Below are 12986 nucleotides of genomic sequence, written 5' to 3'. Positions count from 1 at the left end.
AGATTAATCATACCACCTAACAAGTCAAATCCCTGTAGAGGTCTGTGAAGCCCACTTTTCAACTTTATATGACACAGAGGAACTCTTGGTCTCACACACTGAGATAATGGTATTTTTTTTCCAAACTGGCCACCCATCAAAAATAGAATGGCATTCCATGAAGCACCCTGATAAACAGAATTTGCACGTGATTTAATTCTACTTTAAAGTTTATGTCACTATCAGACAGCCATCAAACACCTGGAAGGAAACGGGGGGGGGGGGGGGGGGGAATCAGTGAAGCAGTAGAATTGAAAAAGTCAAGTGAAGGCTGTGACCAAGTGATGGATCCATCTGCCTCCTTTTACAGGTTGCAAGGGTAACACAGCAAAAAAGCTACAGGATTTCCATCACATGATCCCAGCCATCATCTTGACTTTTTAAATCTCTCTGCAAGAAAGACTGGATTCTCCATCTCCATAAAGCGTCAAAAGATCTGTTGAATCACTCAAAAAGAATCTATATACATTTCAGCTGATGCTTCAAATCAAAATTAACATTTGCTTTGAAAGACTGATTTGATCATATCTTCTTTGACCCAAACAATCCTTTTGTAACTTTGCATGCTCCTGCTGCTTATTTTACATTTGAATTGGAGTGCAGAATAGGGAAACTGTCAAGTGGGAAAAGTGTAATAGTCTTCTGAAAATGTCTCAACTTTTTCTTACATTTTTCCCTGTGGCTAGAAGAAAGGAAACCAGATAGAAAATTTGTAGGTAGAAAAGCAGAAGAAAGAGATGGGGCTAGGTTTTTGACAAACTACTGTAACTTGTTTATAAATCAGTGTAGTGTGATCCCAGAAAACTGGATTAATTCAATGAACCATGGTAAATTAATAATGATTATTGTGTTTTGTCTTGTTAACAACCATGATTTATGAAATTACCTCAGGGTTCTTTCTTTAGTTTTTTTTAAAAATTTAATAGTTTACAAAGAACAAAGAATGAAAAACAGAAGCAAGTAGGAAACATAAAAAGAAAATGCAAAATGATATACAAAATAAAATAAAGGCAAAATAAAATTAAATAAAATTCAAAATAACACTAAATGCATGTGCATATTAAAGTAACTTGTATCTGTTTTCAGACTTACTAAAGACATTAAAATCAAGCTGATATTCAGTAACTAAAAACAATAGTAAAATATGAATCATAGGTTGAAATAAAGAATTAAGGCTTCTGCCTAATCTAGAATTCTGTCATTCTTTAATGAATCAGCCAATATATTAAAGCCTTAGGTTAAATGAAATCCATGTTGGATGCAATATGGTTCTGATGTTCAACTTGAATTAAATTCCATTCTTTTTTTTTTTATTGAAAAAGTTTTCAAATACAAATTTCCCCCCCCTTTTTTCCCCCTCTCCCTCCCCCTCCCTAACCCCCCCTCCCCACCCCACCCATCCCCCCCTGTGACTTCTTCATAACAAAAAAAAACAAAAACTACTTCATAACAGGTTACTTACTCCCTCCTCTAGATATTGACCTTTACTTATTAAGAATATTATTAATATTATAACATCCCCCTTTATCCATACATTTCAGAAAAGAGAAAAGAAAGGAAAAAAAAGGAAAAAAAAAAAAGACATTATACTATGACATTATAAAATAACTTCTCCACTTTAAAACTATACAATAAGTCCTACTTTAACATTTAATCTTCTATGTATATTACTATAACATTTCAAAGCAGCCTTCCCCATAAAATCTAGTTTAACATTTATTCCACTCTATCCATTTTCTCCACTCCCCTAAATATATCACTTAAAAATCCCTTTTCTTAGACTAATCAATCTACTAACTAGCTTGTTCACCCACTATCATGCAAAATTACCATACACAACATTTCTTAATATCTTTGATTCACTGCCCACACTACTTAAAAATATATGTCTATATTTTCCATTATATCTAAATAAAAAAAAAGAAAAGACAATGACTTTAAATTTATAATCCATATAGTATCTTCTTTAAGGTCTTTCCACTGGATTGGTAGAACCAACATCCATAATCGGGTAACATAGCTTGCTGGTGCAACAGTTTATTCAGGATCTTCAATCATATCTGCCCCCATCAGTAGTAAATATCTTCTTATATATATAAAAGTAAAAACAACCACCCGAGTGACATTATAATTATATTCCATATAGTAATAATTGTGGGTTTCATCAGGATTATTAATTCCCATCATCGTAGTGGGTAACAACCCGATCTTCTGCATGCCCCAACATAATTCTCTTGCCTTGTAATTCAAGATAATATAATATATTTATCAACACACAAAAAAAAATTCCAAAATGGATAATTCAAATCCATCAGTTTAAGGCTCATTTCACGTCCCCAAATTACGGCCATGCAGAGATCTGCCACAATCTTCAGGATGATATTAACCAATACGTCGCCTCTTCTGTGTTTACACATAATCATTCATATTTTAAAGTCACTGGCTTCACTGTTGCCTGATTTAGAAATTTCTATTTTTATGCCACCTATTTCTTTTTTTCTTTACTTTTTGTGGGTTTGGTTTCCATCCTGGTTTCTTTTCTACAAATTGTGTATCATCTGGTCGGATTTTGTTCTGCTTTGTAGATTGGTCTTGTTGGTTTTGTTTTTGTATCTCATATTTCTTTTTTATCCCTTGTATTTCCCCTAATTGGTTTCCATGCTTATCCTTGCCTTGATAAGTCATCACATTAAGGTTAGATGCCACTTCTCTCAGATTTGTAGATAGTCCAGCTGGGGTATCCAATGAATCCAAAGGCAATTCATCTGGTACAGTCTCTATATTACCATATTTTACCTTTATTTCCGGCTCCTTCTGCTTATCCTGTATTATACCTGAAGATGTTAAGTTCATTTTCAACCTATTTTGATAAAATTCTTCCGCTCTTTCAACAGTATTTAGCTGATATCTTTCTCCTTGATATCTAAATATAATACCAACTGGGGCGTCCCACCTGAATGAGATATTTCTCTTTTTTAACTCATTCACCAGAAAACCAAATTTCTTCCTTTCCATCAATATCTTAGGTGGGAGTTCCTTGTAAATCCAAATCTTTCTTCCATGCAATTGCAAATTAGAATTGAAGGAATTTTGCACGATATTATTCCTAATTTCTTTATCTGTAAAATAAATCACCACATCTCTAGGCAATTGCCTTTGCTTGGCAATCCAAGAGTTGATTCGATAAACTCTGTCAATCCTACAAAACACTTCGTCAGGTTGAACCTTTAGAATCCCAGCTAGAAATTCAGAAGATATTTTCCTTAAATCATCTCTATTATTTTCCTGCAAACCTCTTAATCTTATCGCATATTCTGTGAAATTATATTGTACCATTAAAATCTCTTTTTCAATCTTCTGTTGCAGATTTTCTGCATTACCATACTTTTAATCAGCATCCATTTTAGGTTTTTCTTCTAAGCTATTATCCTGAATGTTTATCAAGTCATTTTCAATTTTTTGGATTCTATTGTCCAATTTATCTTGAATTTCTTCCATTTTAGACTCTAGTACATTAGTATTTGTGTCCAACTGTATCATAAATTCTGTAAAACCATTAGCCATTTTTGAGAGTTTTTTCTCCAAAAAATCAAACTTAGATTTCACCAATTCTTTAATTTCCTGCTTAAATTTTTCAAATTGCTGATTCACAATCTCCTCCCTTCTTTCAATCTCTTCTATGAAAAATTCTATTATATTAAAATCAGGTTTCTCAGACTGAAGAGTTAAGACTTGTTCCTTTAAGTTGTTGGTGGGGGAATCCCCCCCCTTCTTGTTTATCTGACTTTATGAGTCTCAGTGCCATGTTTCCGCCCAGGCAGGCTTTGTTAAAAAAAAAGCAAGAAAGACTTCTTTCCAATCAACAACAATATCAGGTCTCCAAGGGAGAGAAAAAGAAAAAAAAAACACAGGAGCGAAGTTTTGTCTACAAATGTAGCCAGTGGTATTTATTCCGCTACATTGTAGTAATAAAAAACGGAAGGACTTTCCCTTTAAGCCTCTCCTCCAGCCGACACCATTTTAAAAGGCTTTTTTTCCTCTTTCTTTTCCTCCTCTCTCTTAAGTAATTTCTTTTAAAAAATCAGTAAAATACTTGCGGTTCAGTATTACAGGTCCAGCTCACATTTTCTTTGAGTAGTCTGTTAAATTTGCAGGCTTGCTTTTGACGCCTGGCTCTGCATCAGCAGAGGTCTCCCAAAGCCCGGAGCAGCGGCTGGGGATACGGGGCATCTCATCCGCTCCGTCCCAAAAGTAAAGAAAAAACTTTTGGAACTCCGCAGAGAGTTCTACCCACCCCTGCCGGCTCTATCTCCGTTTCCTCATGGAAACGGAGTTTTTTCGAGCCGCCATTCCGTTGTGGAGGCGGCTCTGACAGGCGATGGAAGCTGACGATCCCAAAGGAACGTCTGGCAGCGACAAGCAGCAAACCGGAAGTCAAATTCCATTCTTCAATATAAAGTTATTTTTCATATTGATGCATACTCTCTAAATTTAATTTGCCACTGATCTATAGAGGGAATTCTAAGTGATTTTCAGCAATAGCCAAGAAGTTACAATAGGAAAAACAACTAGATTTACTTAGTGAGTGTATTTGGCCCAATTTTCACAATATCTTGAGTTATCATTGGATTGGGTTTGAATACGGCAAACTACAAGAATAGTCATCAATTTACAACCTTTTCTTTAGTGACTGTTTAATGTTACAATCGCAGTGAAAATGTTGACTTACAACTATTTTTCACTTACAACCATTGCAGCATCCCCATGGTCATGTGATCAAAATTCAGATGCTTGGCAATTGGTTCATATTTATGATAGTTGCAGTATCTCAGGTCATATGATTACCTTTTGCGACCTTATGACATGCAAAGTCAATGGGGAAGCCAGATTCACTTAATAACCATATTACTAACTTAACAACTGCAGCGATTTCCTTAATAATTGTGGCAAGAAAGGTCGTAAAATGGAGCAAAACTCACTTAAAAACTGTTTCACTTAGCAACAGAAATTTTGAACTCAATTGTGGTAGTAAGTCAAGCACTACCTGTGTAATGTGCTTGGTTAATTATTATACTTGAAAGATTTCCATGAATTCAGTCTGTATTTCTTCTGTGGTGATGTTTCTTCCCACCTCCATTAGCCTCATTCCATATTTTGATTCCCAGATACCTTTGACCCTTTGTTATAAGATTGCTAGCTCTATAAATGCTAGTTAAACATATTTAAATATTATAAATAAGTAAAAACATGACTGCCAGACCAGTCTTGACTCAATCAGGCCTTCCTCTGTACAATTTTTTGATTTATTTCTTGACTCCTCTGAATTGTACCTTGAAGCTGGTTTTTCTCAATTTCTTCTCTGGCTGCAAAGACAATCAAACAGGTTTATGTCCTTGCGTCTGACAACTGCTCTCAGCTGCAGAATCATCACTTTTTAAATGTTAACTGCTACTCAAGAATGGAAATAGCCAGAGAAAAATAAGCACCACAGTTGCCACCAAACAATTCTTCCTTGTGCAATGGAGCAAGATGCCAACATTTTTAATATGTTGCCTTAAGCAGCGTGTGCAGACAGTGAAGGAGAGAGAATGCAAGAAATCATGAAACATTGTCATTGTTTATTTTAGTTGGGTTGTTGATTTAGCAAAGTTCAGACTTGACCCTCAGAGCCAATAGAAGCAGTGGGATGCCCATCTCAGGAGCTGGTAATCTTTTGTCATGGCAGACAACAACACTGCAGTGAGCTGAAAGCACTTACCCTTTTAATGTCTCCACAGTATAGTACTAATTTTTCTTCTTGCTGATGCTATTCAGGTAAGCCAAGCCAAGGAGTCAAATAGCCAGTTTCCAAAGAGCTGGAAAGCCTTTTCCAAACAGCAGGGATATTGAAAGCTGCCCAAATATATCAGGTGCTATGGCTGGCCATGAAAATGATAATTTCCAAGTGGAAAAGATCTTGGATATTGCCTAGAAACGTCATAGAGAAATTTAGATTAAATACTGATTTTGAAAGTGTAGAATGTAAAGTGGAAAATAAAATACGTACACATATATTCCTGAAGAAAAATGTACTTTTCAGAATTGTGTGTGATCTTTGTTTATTGGATCTATATTTAATTGGATTCTTAAATGCCATTGTGTTTGCCTCAATTTATAAGTACCTTTTCTCCAAGAGCTCAATGCAGTATCTATATATATTGCCCAATTAGATGCTTTCATATTTTGTGCCTCCACAGATGCCCGTGATAGTGCCTCCTTGTTTATTTTCCCCTTCCAAAACAAATTTGTGGGGTTGGGCTTGAGGGATGACATCCTGTCCAAAATGATCCCATGAGTTTATGTGATTGAAGATTGACTTGTCCAGTACCTCATATATATGCAAAAATTTCAACCATGGTATAAACTTCCATATGTGAAAGAAAACTGCAAAAATGCAATTTTAATAGAAAAATACTTCTCCAAAATATGCCTGCTACAGTAAATAAGAAGAAGGTAAGTTTATATGGTGTAGAAAAGGAGAAAGCACAACTGAAGAAGATATAATAACAATATATAAATGTTAGCACTATTAAAGCATTCAGAAAGTTGCAATGGAAGAGACCACAGAACCTATTGAAATTGTTACAAATCAAGTCATAGTTCTAAATTTGATGATAATGGAGTATCCAAAATTCTGACATTCTTTGTAGTCAAGACAGATTCTTTTGTCCTTTCTTTTGTTGTATTCTTTGATTTTGTGAACAGAAGATAGAACCATATAATGAAACCTTCTTCTTAATACAAAATGGCTCCTTATCTTATAAAAACACAGCCTGGGATTGGAATATGCATAGGGAGATTCATACTGAAGTGGGCGATAGCTGCAATTCCCATTTTGTTTCCTTTCCCTATAGAAGTCAGAGATAGGAGTTCGGTGCAGAGAGGCTTGTTTCAAAGAAATTCAAAAAGAGCTAATCTAAAGTAGCACACACTTAAAACATTGCATTCTACCAAGCAATTTATACTGAGTATAGTGAAATGAAGGGAAAAGTGAAGAGAAAAAAAAGGATGATTTCCAAGGATGAGATAAACTCTTTGTAAACCTCATGTTTCAAATTGTGGCCTGATAAATTGCTTCAAGTCAGCACTAGCACTTATTTATTTATTTGAGTTCTATCCTGGTATAAATTGGCTTGCAGAACACACCCTTTGCCATTTTTTACCTTCACAGCCACAACCTTGTAAACAGACTTCATGGAGTGGGAGACAATAAATTCAAGGTGACAGTCACAACTGTGGGATTAGGGCTGCTCTCTTGCTTTACACACTCACACACAAACACACTGCTGCTGGTAGATTAAATTGGGTTGTATGAAGTTGACCAATTTACATGTAGCCAGTGAATTTTCACAGTTTGTTATATATATATATATATATATATATATATATATATATATATATATATATATATATATCTGTCTTTTTAAGTTTTTGCGGGTGTGTATATGCAAAAAATTAAAATCTCGGGTGTTTTCCCGCGTCATGTTAAATAAGTTAGTTAAAATGTTTAAAATTCTGGTTAAAATCCTAGCTTAAAATCTTCCAAAAATCCTTACAGAGCACTCTGCAAGGTCCTTTAAAACCTTAGCTAAAATCCTACCAGTACCTTAAAAGTTTTTCTTTCTAGCAACGTTTTGACAGGCTCACAACCCTGTCATCTTCAGGCTCTTGTTTAGTTTAGAAACTATGGGTGTGTTGCGAGGTCGGAGCTGTCGCTTTTCTATGTTTGCTGCTGCTGACATATGCTGGTTACCCTGTAACTCTGTGTCCTGATTGGAGGACAGCAGTTTTTCTTCCTGCTTCCACATCCTGGCTGTTTGGCTATGTATTACAGGCCTAGCTTTCTCAGGTTTTCTATTATTATCTGTCTGCTGTAGAGGGGAAAGGATTCTGGTAGGCATCCCAGCACCCTTGATTGTTAGTTGAGATCTCAGCCTGTCTTCTGGCTTGATTGTCTCTCTCTCCCTATTGCTAGCCACCCTCTGCAAAGAGGGAAGAATTCTGGCAGGCCTTACAACGCCACTGGTTGCTTCTTGGAATCTCTGCCTCTCTTCTGATGTTACCACTTGAGTTTTTCTCAGTGCAGGTCCCCAAATACTTGATAACTTAGAGGCGTCGTCTTGTCAGTTCATATTCTGCTGCCTCTTTTCAATTTCGATGGCCTCCCTGATTATTCTTTTGTACTGGTACTGGTACTGGTAGGATTTTAGCTAAGGTTTTAAAGGACCTTGCAGAGTGCTCTGTAAGGATTTTTGGAAGATTTTAAGCTAGGATTTTAACCAGAATTTTAAACATTTTTAACTAACTTATTTAACATGACGCGGGAAAACACCTGAGATTTTAATTTTTTGCATATATATATATTTATTCTGAGGTTTTCGTGGCTGTTTGTATGTAGGTCTTTGGTTATTCAGGTTTTCTCCCGCATAAAATTGGAAGTGTCTTGGCGACATTTCGACAAAGTCTCATTCGTCATCGTCAGACTGGTGTTTTCGGCTTCGTGCTTCTAGGAGCAATGTGTGATCGCAGCTGTTTCTTCCTTTTAACTGCCAGTGGGGGTGTGAACTGATTGGGTGGGAGCTTGGCTGTGTTCTGATTGGGTGGAGGTGTGTTCTGTTTAGGTGGGGGCTTGGTTGTGCTCGGGTTAGTCTGAGTTGCAGGGGGATTTGAGCTGGTGAACTGCGTTGCTGTTGTTTGGCTTCATGTTCGTGGTCATGCCACATCTTCATGGTGGGTGTCAGTTTGCTTCATGTATGGATTGGAGGGGTTTAAAGTGGCTAATGATGCAGCTGTGGTCTGGCTTCTGGTTTGTGGTCGTGCCTCATTGGTGTGGGTTTGCTTTTTGCATGGATGTGTGGTGGTGACATCCTGTGTGGTTTTTGTGAGTGTGGGTCTGGTGTCATTCTTTGTGTTAGGGACTCCTTTGTCAATGAGGGCGGGTTTCCAAATGGCTGGTAGGCGGGAGGTATCATCTCATTTATTCATGTTGTGTGGGCATTTTTCTATTTGATATAGATATATATATATATCTCAAAGCTACAATATTGATCAGTGGACAGAGATTATTAAAATTATACAATTAATGCTTAATATAACATTAATAAAACTTGACTATACCAGGCAAAGCACATTGAGTTATTGTTATGATATGAAAATGAGTATAATTTTTGAACTTAGTTCCAAAATATCAATTGTGTTGTTATTTATAAATACTAAAAAGGAAGAAAAAGAAAAAAAGAAAGGAAAAATCCTTAAAAATACTTCCAGATAAATATTTAATTTCTGTTCACCTTCTTCTTTGTACTCCAACCAATTTATGTTACAGATACTAAAAAGGGAATAAAAAGTAAAAAAGAAACCCCTACTAAAATAGTATAGTCACATATTTCAGTTCTGACTTCACCTTCATAGTTGAAGCTGCATTTGAATGTGGATCTCCATGGGCATAATCTTCCTGCAACCTTCATTGCCTCACACTCTTGGCAACTCCTTGAGCCTCACAGGAAGACTAGCTCAGACACCTAAATCAGATGGACAGATACCTTAGTCATCTCTCTTGTAATGGTTCATAATAGAGCTGCTGAGGATTATTAAAATGGTGAATAATTTGCCACCATCCTGAACTGAATAGAGGGCTGTCATTTCTCCCTGCTATGACTGCTAGTAAAGAAACTACTGGAGAGGATATGGATAATAAATGCAGCTCTGGAGGATCCTGTAAGGAGAACTTCTAAATTCTTCTTAGAGAAAGCACTTATAGGTTCCACTGCATTTTTTAAATTCTTTTTTTTAAATGTTATTAAGTTTCATTATAAGATGAAAAATAGAAAAAAGTCAGAATAGTAAGAGAAAGAAAGAGAATAGTACAAAGAGAAAGAAAAAATGGTGAGTTCTGATTTTTCTCAGTGCAGTGGAATGCAAAATGCAGTAGCATTTAGACATATACCACTTCACAGTGCTTTACAGCCTTCTCTAAGCAGTTTACAGAGTCAGAATATTGCCCCCAATAATTTGGGTCCTCATTTTACCCACCATGGAAGGCTGAGCCTGGTGGGATTACAGTCAGCCTGCAGTCAGCAGAAGTATCCTGCAGTACTGCATTCTAACCATTGCGCCAACTTCTTTGCTTTTCATTTCACATTGAAATGAAACCATTGCTATAGAGTGGAACCATGGTACCAATCATCAATTGGTTCCTGGAGGTGCCAAAATTGATGAATACCAAACAATTTTTTCCCCTAAGGAATAATGTAGTGAGTCACAAGACCGCCATCATCAACAAGTTTTAGCTTGAATACCAAACGAACGATGAGTACTGGGACAAAATGCACGAGTATCAAATTCGATGAGTTTCAAAGCAGTTGAATGCCAAACTGTAATTACAAAATCATTCTAATAATCAAAACCACAAATCAAAGTTTCATTCTTTTCAGGTTTGAGCAAAAAATCCAGAAGCAGTTTCTAAATAGCAACAAAACTAAATATTTTTCTCTTTAATTAAATGTGTCAGTGTTGCCATCTCTGCTCACTCCATCACCTTTACCACCCACTCTTCCATTGTGGGAACCACAACATTATTTTTAAATGTGAGATTAGAAATGTAACATGGACAAAGGTTCATTTTTATTTAGATATTGGTGGCTATAAACTTAGTGTTTAATCTTTTAATGTGTTAATTAAAGCAAGATAGGTGGCAAACAAATTTAATAAGTAATGATAGTTTTATTTAGAAAAATGTATTGCTTATTTCTACAAACTACAAAGATATTGATGCAAGACATTGCTAAAAACAATTTCATTATTTTGGAGCTGGAAAAAAATATTTATTTTTTCACAGCTAGATATTCTGCAAATTTTCCTGCAATTTTGATTTGCTGCTTGTGTTTCCATCCAAAATCCCAGCTATGGAAGAAGGGATTAATTAGATGTACAAAGAGGAGAGGACTGCATTGCTCTTTTACTTTGGGAGTAGGGTATCGCATTTACATGCTTGCCTTCAATAGCTGACAGTAATGAAGGATTACCAGCCATTTTAGCTGAAACTGCCAATAATAATGAAGGATTACAGGAAGCTGGAAGACAGATATGACTGAGAACAGATTAGGGTTCCAGAGGAACAAAAAAAGAGAGTTAAAAACCCATCAAGGATACAATGAAAAAGAAGATAGAAGATGAATTTCTATCTTTTATTTTCACTTTTCTGTACCATTTCCAGAAAGGATTTTCAAAATTCATTACACTGACTCTAAAAACGTAGATTTATATATAAGGGTTCCAACACAGATGAATGATTGCAGATTCAGGGAGAATGGTTGCAGAGTGTCTCCTGTTGTCTCCCACAACTTGATGCCCGAGGCAGTTTCCTCACTGCCTAATCATTGTGTTGATCTTGAACACAATAATGGTTTGAAATTCAAGCTTCTAGCAAGAAGGGACACTTCTCCATAAATAACAAGGGAAACATTTGGGCAACTAGCCAAGAAAGCCAGCTGCTAATTTGGGCCTTCCTTCAGCCAAGATCAAGCTAATGGAACAGTTTTAAGCATCTCATCCACAACATAGGATCTATTAATTTTAGTGAGGTTTATCACCAAGCAAGATATGGAAATAAACAAAACACCTTTATAAAAGGAATAGTAAAAAAGATGGATTCGTACTTGTATCTAATTTAATAGGATTCTTCTTGTGTTTTGATAACATTTTTAAATACCTGGTGGGGATTATAGGGACAGCTCCATTTCATTTCTCCAAAATAATATTTCATCGTGGCTAGATAACTGTTAAATTATAACTCCCTTTGCTCCAATGTCTTGTGCCTGGAGTTTGTCCAGGAGAAATTTAAAAACAAATTTGCTAAATGCATATAAAAATATAGTCATACATATGTAACTGCATTGCAAATATATAACACTAAGGCTAAGTAAATTACATTTGAAGGAACCCCACCGTGGGGAACAGCATTCCCTGTTCAACTGCGAATAGTGTTGTTGACTGAAGACCATGCAAACGTTCAGTATGAATTTACAGAGAGCTTAATATAGCATTGAAAAGCTTGTAAGGACTGAAATGATGTCCAGATAGGGATGTCAAAGGAAAACAAATAACCACACATTTCTTCTCAAGCAGTGTGACATCTGTTGCCTAATTCCCTCTTGGATCTTGCCATTTATTTTTTCTTTCCTTTTGTGCAGAACCAAATGTCATATCCATTTCATTAGCTGACAAAAGGAAAAAGTGAGCATTTGGACCGGGAAAAAAATAAACAAAGGACAAAGTCTATGTTTGTAACAGCATTACTGAAAATTAAGGAGTCATCTCAAGTTATTGATAATAACACAGCAAGGAAATATACCTTATGCCTTGCCATGAAAAATGACACAATCCACAAAAATGGAATCTACTGTGATGTGGATAGGCTCAAAATATTTGTCAGTTTAAATATAGGGAACAAAAATGCTGATATCTGGAACTATTCCCTGAAAATGAATGTATGTGCAAAGATGTACATAACAATGTATATTTTGTAAACTTACATTAAGAAAAGCATGCACGGAGGGCGCCGGCATATAATTTTATTTCTCCCTTTCCTTTTTTCTCTTTTTTTTTGGGGGGGGGAGGGGAGGAGGATAATTAATTTTGCTTTTTCCTTTAATTAGCATATCTATATACAGTACATTAACATACATGTATATTATATATGTGTATATATTATACAATATGTTATTATATATATACATATATATACATATATACATATATATACATATATATATATACATGTGTGTATTTGTGTGTGTGTGTGTGTGTGTGTGTGTGTGTGTATGTGTATGGGTGGGTGGGTCTTTGGTTATTCGGGTTTTCTCCCGCGTAAAATTGGATGTGTCTTGGCGACGTTTCGACGAAGTCTC

The sequence above is a fragment of the Pituophis catenifer genome, unplaced genomic scaffold (genome assembly GCF_029215685.1).
Source record: "Pituophis catenifer annectens isolate HBS135680 unplaced genomic scaffold, rPitCat1.0.hap2 SCAF_1, whole genome shotgun sequence".
Classification (NCBI taxonomy): Eukaryota; Metazoa; Chordata; class Lepidosauria; order Squamata; family Colubridae; genus Pituophis; species Pituophis catenifer.
The sequence above is the reverse complement of the archived record's forward strand: the minus strand, read 5'-3'. Positions refer to the sequence as shown.